This window comes from Dromaius novaehollandiae, chromosome 1, assembly GCF_036370855.1.
Source record: "Dromaius novaehollandiae isolate bDroNov1 chromosome 1, bDroNov1.hap1, whole genome shotgun sequence".
NCBI lineage: Eukaryota > Metazoa > Chordata > Aves > Casuariiformes > Dromaiidae > Dromaius > Dromaius novaehollandiae.
Window position 1 is genome coordinate 167505216 of NC_088098.1, and position 6000 is coordinate 167511215.

The window sequence follows — 6000 nt, forward strand, 5'->3', positions numbered from 1 at the left end:
ACTGAGAACTAGGCAATTCTGGGTATGTACACAAGCAACAGTGGCAATTCCAGAATAAATATAAAATCAAACTGAGATACTGAGTCAGGGTACCTCTAAGATCAAGCAGCATTTGAATGCAGCTCCTAGGAAGGGAGGGAGTTATTTTTTTGCTTATAATTAGAATGGTTAATAAAGATGCTTTTACCTTTTACTGAATCTAACCCAATACTCAGTTCTGTAAAGCACTCTGAACAATCCTCTAAAGCTTATGGCACCTCACAATGAAAAGACCCTAACATGCTAAGCAGATTACAAACACTGGGGAAGACAACTGAATTCTGGGATTTTACAGGGATTTACTGGGAATTACAATAATGTTCCCATAGAACGCTAGAAAAACAAACAAACAAACAAACAAACAAACCAAAAGTTGAAATGCAGTTAAAAATTATGCAACAATGGGTGTGGACAAGGAAATTTAAATGGGCAAATCCAGTAACAGATTTCCTACTAATATTCTTTCATACAACATTTGTAGAAACAAATATGCCAGTCCAGATACATCCAAAGTAAATCAGCATAAAACACAGTTCTTGCATTTTTGCATTACCAAGGATGTGCAATGCATAAAGTTGCACAGTTCCTCCCCTCACTTGAATAATGACAGCCTAAGGGGAGACTGGAGTAGTGCTGGCCCTCTGCATAAAAGTAAATTCTGACTCAGAACAGATACTCTAATGTATAGTTAGGTTATTCTTATGACTTCTCAGTACTTAGCAGTAGAGTTATCAGAAATGCACCATTTGAGAACATTATCATACTCTAACCTTGAATGAACAGAGCTTCAACATACTAATGTATCATTCCATTGAACTAAGGGGAGTCACTGCACTGTGAAAGACTTTCAAATCTGTAATGCAAATTAGACAAAGGCAGACCAGACCTACACATGCCCCTGAAACAGAAGAAGAGCTATGCTTTCCTGAATATGCAGAAAATTTGCAGTATATCCTCAGCATTCATTTTGATTATAAGAAACAAAAATTCTGCGTAGTCATGGGTAAGAGCTTGTCCTCTTTTCTCTTTAGAAATTGAAAGGCTTTGCTATTGTTTTTTGTTCAGCAGTCATTATAGCATGAGCAACACTCCTTCTTTCAATAACAAGAGTCCTGTTAAATCCACCTCCCTTAAAATCTTAATACAGTTCCTCTCTCAGCCTGGGTTCCAGGGACTGATGGTATATAATAGCCACATTTTTCAGTAAAAAGTATTTCCTAGGGAAAGAAAATTTTATGAGAGTTTCCTTAATATATTTATGCCTGAAACCTTATATGATCTGTAACCATGAAAATCTGTGTAAGGGTGAGGCGGGGGCACCGCCTGGACTCCCAGCAGGAACGGATACACAAACACAAGGCACATGATGGTCGATATGGAGCATTTATTACCTCTGTGTCTGAACGGGGGTTCCCCGGCGTTTTCCCAGCCGAGGCAATAATGGAGCGGGGGATCCCTGGCACCACTGAGCGTTGGTCCAGGGTGAGGAACACCGGCAGGGGGCACTAGATGAAGTTTTTATGTACCATACACATGCGCAGTAAGCATGTTGAGCTCATTGTTATTCCCGATTCAAAGCCCAGGTGCAGCGCCACCCTGGCACAGGCTCAACTACGTGACTATGGGTCAACATGCCCTGTTGATGCTCCTTTTCCCACAGAACGGTCTGGCTAGCTTCCATCGTCTATCTCCTCGACATTCTTCCGCACTTTCCCATACACTCCACCCCCGCAATGGAAAGCTAGTTACAGGCCATCTCAATCCTCAGAAGGGCATGGGGTATGATGGCAAGGGAGTTAACAAAGTAATGAAATCAAAACATAACATAATACAAAGCAAGAGATAAAGAAGAGTCCTCCTTGTATGAGGTGGCTGATATTCTCAATAGATGCCGATTCATTGGTGATGTTGAAACAGCACATCTCAGCAAAGTCATGATGTCTGTGGTTATCTCGCAGTAGGAGGCAGTCGACCCCTACGTGGTTTTGCAGTGTTCCTTGCTACACTGTTCCCAGCTCCCTATTTAAAGAGGCAATGGCTCTAGATGTTTAAGCTGTGAGCCAAAGCACAGGTAACATGCTCTAGCTGTTTACAATTATGTGCCACCACCCCCAGGATCCCAACTAGGCTCAACAATAGGCCTAGACCTTCTGCATGAGAAAATAAACTTGTATGGCAGTTACAAGCAGCATCTTAGGATATGCCACGGGGTCCTCCGCTGCTCCATCATAAAGGGAGGAATGCTTAAAGTAGCACAACCGACAATGCATAGGCCACCTGTGGCACTGGCTGGCACATATGTATATGCTGTAGTGCCACACAGAAGGAACCACCCTAATGGTAGTATAAGGTGAGCAGACGCATAGGTAATATCCATAGTGCCATTACAAATTAACTGCATATCAGTTACATTCTGCAGAACAGAGACAGCAGTCACAAAGTGAAAGCAAGTATCTGCTTTAGATATGTTAGCTATATGAGAAGAGTAAGCCCAAGGTGTCAGCTTTTGGGAAACTACTCAAATCATATAAATTCATGGGAGTAACAGAAATATCAATTTTTTGTATAACTCTGCAATACCACGAGTGGAGCTGGTACACCTGTGTAACACGTAGTTAAGACATCATCCACTGATCGTCCTCCTGCAATACAGAAAGCAGAGAGGTTAGCTGATCTCTGTGTGAGTCAAATCCACGTATTTACATGGGAAGCTGGATGGTCTTGTAGATCAAGGGCATCTGTCGTGGTCACAAGAGGCAACATTCCAACGGCAACTTACAGATGCCGGCGTGGTAACCTGTGGATGAGAGGACAGAAAGGCATGGTATCACCATCAGGAAGAACAAGAGCAGTGGCTCCTGGACCATCTGCTAAAACAGTGCCAATCTGTAATACAGCATTGCCACAGCTAGTTACAGGCCGTAAGCTTTATACTGAATTGGCAAGGCGTCAGGACTAAAGCTTGTCAGGCTTGCATTGTCTGAGCTTTTCTTGACCTGCCTACAGCTTTACTTTACTTTGTTTAGCTGTGACAGCAATTTTGCTAATTGACCAGGTGTCTAAGGCTAACTTCTTTTATCTTTGTACAGTAGGACCATAGTTTTATAAAGACAACAGTAACAGGCAGTTATTCTGTATAGAATGAGATATTTACAACTCTAACACAATGATGTAGTGTAGTGAAATACAGGCCTGGTATGATAGCAGAGGCCTTGAGATGTGGAGACACAGGATGTGGTGTGGAGGAGCACAAGCCCGGAATGCTGAGAGATGGCGCACAGGCTTGGCCCTGGAAACCCCAAGGCTATAAACAACTCACGCATGACCAGTTAAAGAAATGCAGACCTGGTGCTGGACAAAACCAGTTTCGGGGCAACAAAGAGAACAAAGCACTATTATCTAATATATGTAAAAGGCACCATATATAGTAAATCCAGATGTAATGGGGAGCTGCAGACCAATGATGAAACAGGGAAGTGTAAAAACGTGTTAACAAACAGAAAAATGACTCCAAGTGGATGCTAGAGGGAGGAAGATGAAACCATCAATGTGAATATCGTATTTCTCCTGACGAAGTATTCCAGATGCTGCTGACTTTCCGTAACATCCACACCACCATCAAAATGAAATCACCAAATTTAGGGCTCAGATGAGCATACTTTAGGGAAGATGAGCATAACATCAGGAAAAGGAGTAGAAACTGAGAAGTGTGCGTATAACAATTTTAACTGGTTATTCTTTCTTTTCCCTAATGATTAGATCTAGACTAATAATTCTTCTTGATTTAGACATTTAAGAATTCAGTTACACTAACAATGAATTCTTGGCTTTATATACATATATACACATATATATACATATGAATACACACACACACACACACACACACACATATGTATTTTTTATACATACATATATATATAAAGATGTGCTTCCTCTTTGTCCATGAACAAGATTTGGAGTGTACCAGCTCTACTATCTCAAGGATTCCTTAAGTAACTTTCTTAAATACTAAACTTGTCTTTCCAAGAACTTCTCTCTCTTTGTTCCTTTGTTCTACTTGGGATTTTTTTTCCAGCTTCTTGCTATCAACAACCACACCTTCTACTGCCTGCTTTTTCCAGTCGTTTAACATAGAAACAATTCTTCCTAGGATTACTTCCTGAAGGAGTCTATTAAAGACCCTTTAAAGACAGAACGTAGATCTCCTCCTCTCCAGGTTTCTTCTCCTGAGTAAAAGGAAATACTTTATTTACAATTCCCTGGCACCTGTATATTGCTACATTCTTTCATTTTGAACCTGGAGTCCATCTTACAGATCCAGAACAAACTATACTGGTAATGGTAGTTACCAAAAAATCAAGTTCTCAAGCACAGTTTATTTGGGGACTGTCAGTGATATGTCCCAGCTGTGGCAGCACATACAGGTACTACCACTTATACCAATGGCAGAAGCACACACTTCTATGTCGCAGTATATGCCATAGCCAACAACAAACCTTCATCCCTCCAAAATGACTCAAGATATGACTTCACTTTCCTTCATCTTTTAGTTGTCAACTCTGTCTCCATTAAGTAGCATCTCTGTTCTTACCCAGCCTCATCTACCTAACACTTGGTTACCTATTTCACTCTGCTGCAGACTTCTACCACACAAATTCCACAATTCAGGCTTCAGAGAAACTTCTGCAAAGGTAGCTTTAGGGAGAGCTTTCTGTCCCTGTTTGGCAATAGATAGATACCAATGTTTGACTCTGCCGAAGGACAGGCATGGCACGTACAACGGTGGGAGTCAGTTACTAGGTCTATTTGCAGATGTGCAAAGTGCTGAAAGAGTCAAAAGCTAGCTCACAGCTCTGCCTGTAGGCAGGGAGTGATGAAAGCCTGAAGCCAGTTTTCGATTCTGACTGCACATTTTGAATCACAGGAGCTATCTTCTGGCACTGCCTGCCTGACCCAACAGGAAAGTCAGCTCCTGACTCTGCTATAGATCACTCTGAGGTTGTTCTAGTATCATTGATATTATACATACGACATGTAGGAAAACTTTCTATAAAAATTGCAATAATAATAATCACTGGCCCCTGTGTCTCGGGTCCAGAATAGTTAGGCTTCTAAATGCCTACATAGAAAACAAGCAGAAGTTGGGTGTAGCAGATAGATACCTAAATATACACGTAAATGTCCTATGTTTTGCATGAAAAGAAAAAAATAAAATACTGGACTCATTTTGCAATTTGAGGTAATACAAGAAAATAAAAACAACATTAAAATTGGTGTTCTCTCAAATCAGCATGAATGATTAGATTAGAGAAGAAAACATTTCTCAAGTTAAAACTTTGGAACAGATGTATTGTATCAGTTTTACAGCATACAATACCTAAATGTCCTTTGTGGAAATCAATGCACAGGATTTCCAGCTGTGACCCACCAAGATGAAAATGATCTGTACATATTTTCATTATTATATATTTATGTGGAATGAGGTAATTGAACAGATTCATCACTTCCCAAATCACGGGGAAAATCAAGACTATTAAGATTAGTTAGATTTTGTTTTCTAATTCATGAGCTCATGCAATTTCAAGATCAGCCTTGAAATTAAGAAGCCTGTTAGCCTGCAACAAATTTTGCTTTGCTAGAGGGGAAATTTCAGTAGTCTCATTGTTCCTTTAAAAACATTTATGAATCATATGAGCTTCCATCAATATAATAATGAATTACATGAAAACCAACAACCATAAAAAATAGTTTTAAAAGTTACAATAAAAATTCATCAATTTTGTTAATGATAACTGACAAGCAATCACACAGATATGAAAGATTAAGCTGTAATAATAATGAATAAGTAATATTTAGGATACAGTGACAGATAGCAGCAGAAAATTCCCGCCAAGTTATTTAGATGCCCCAAGTGCGATTTAGAGCCTACATTTAGAAGTGTCATCTAGAATAGCCAGA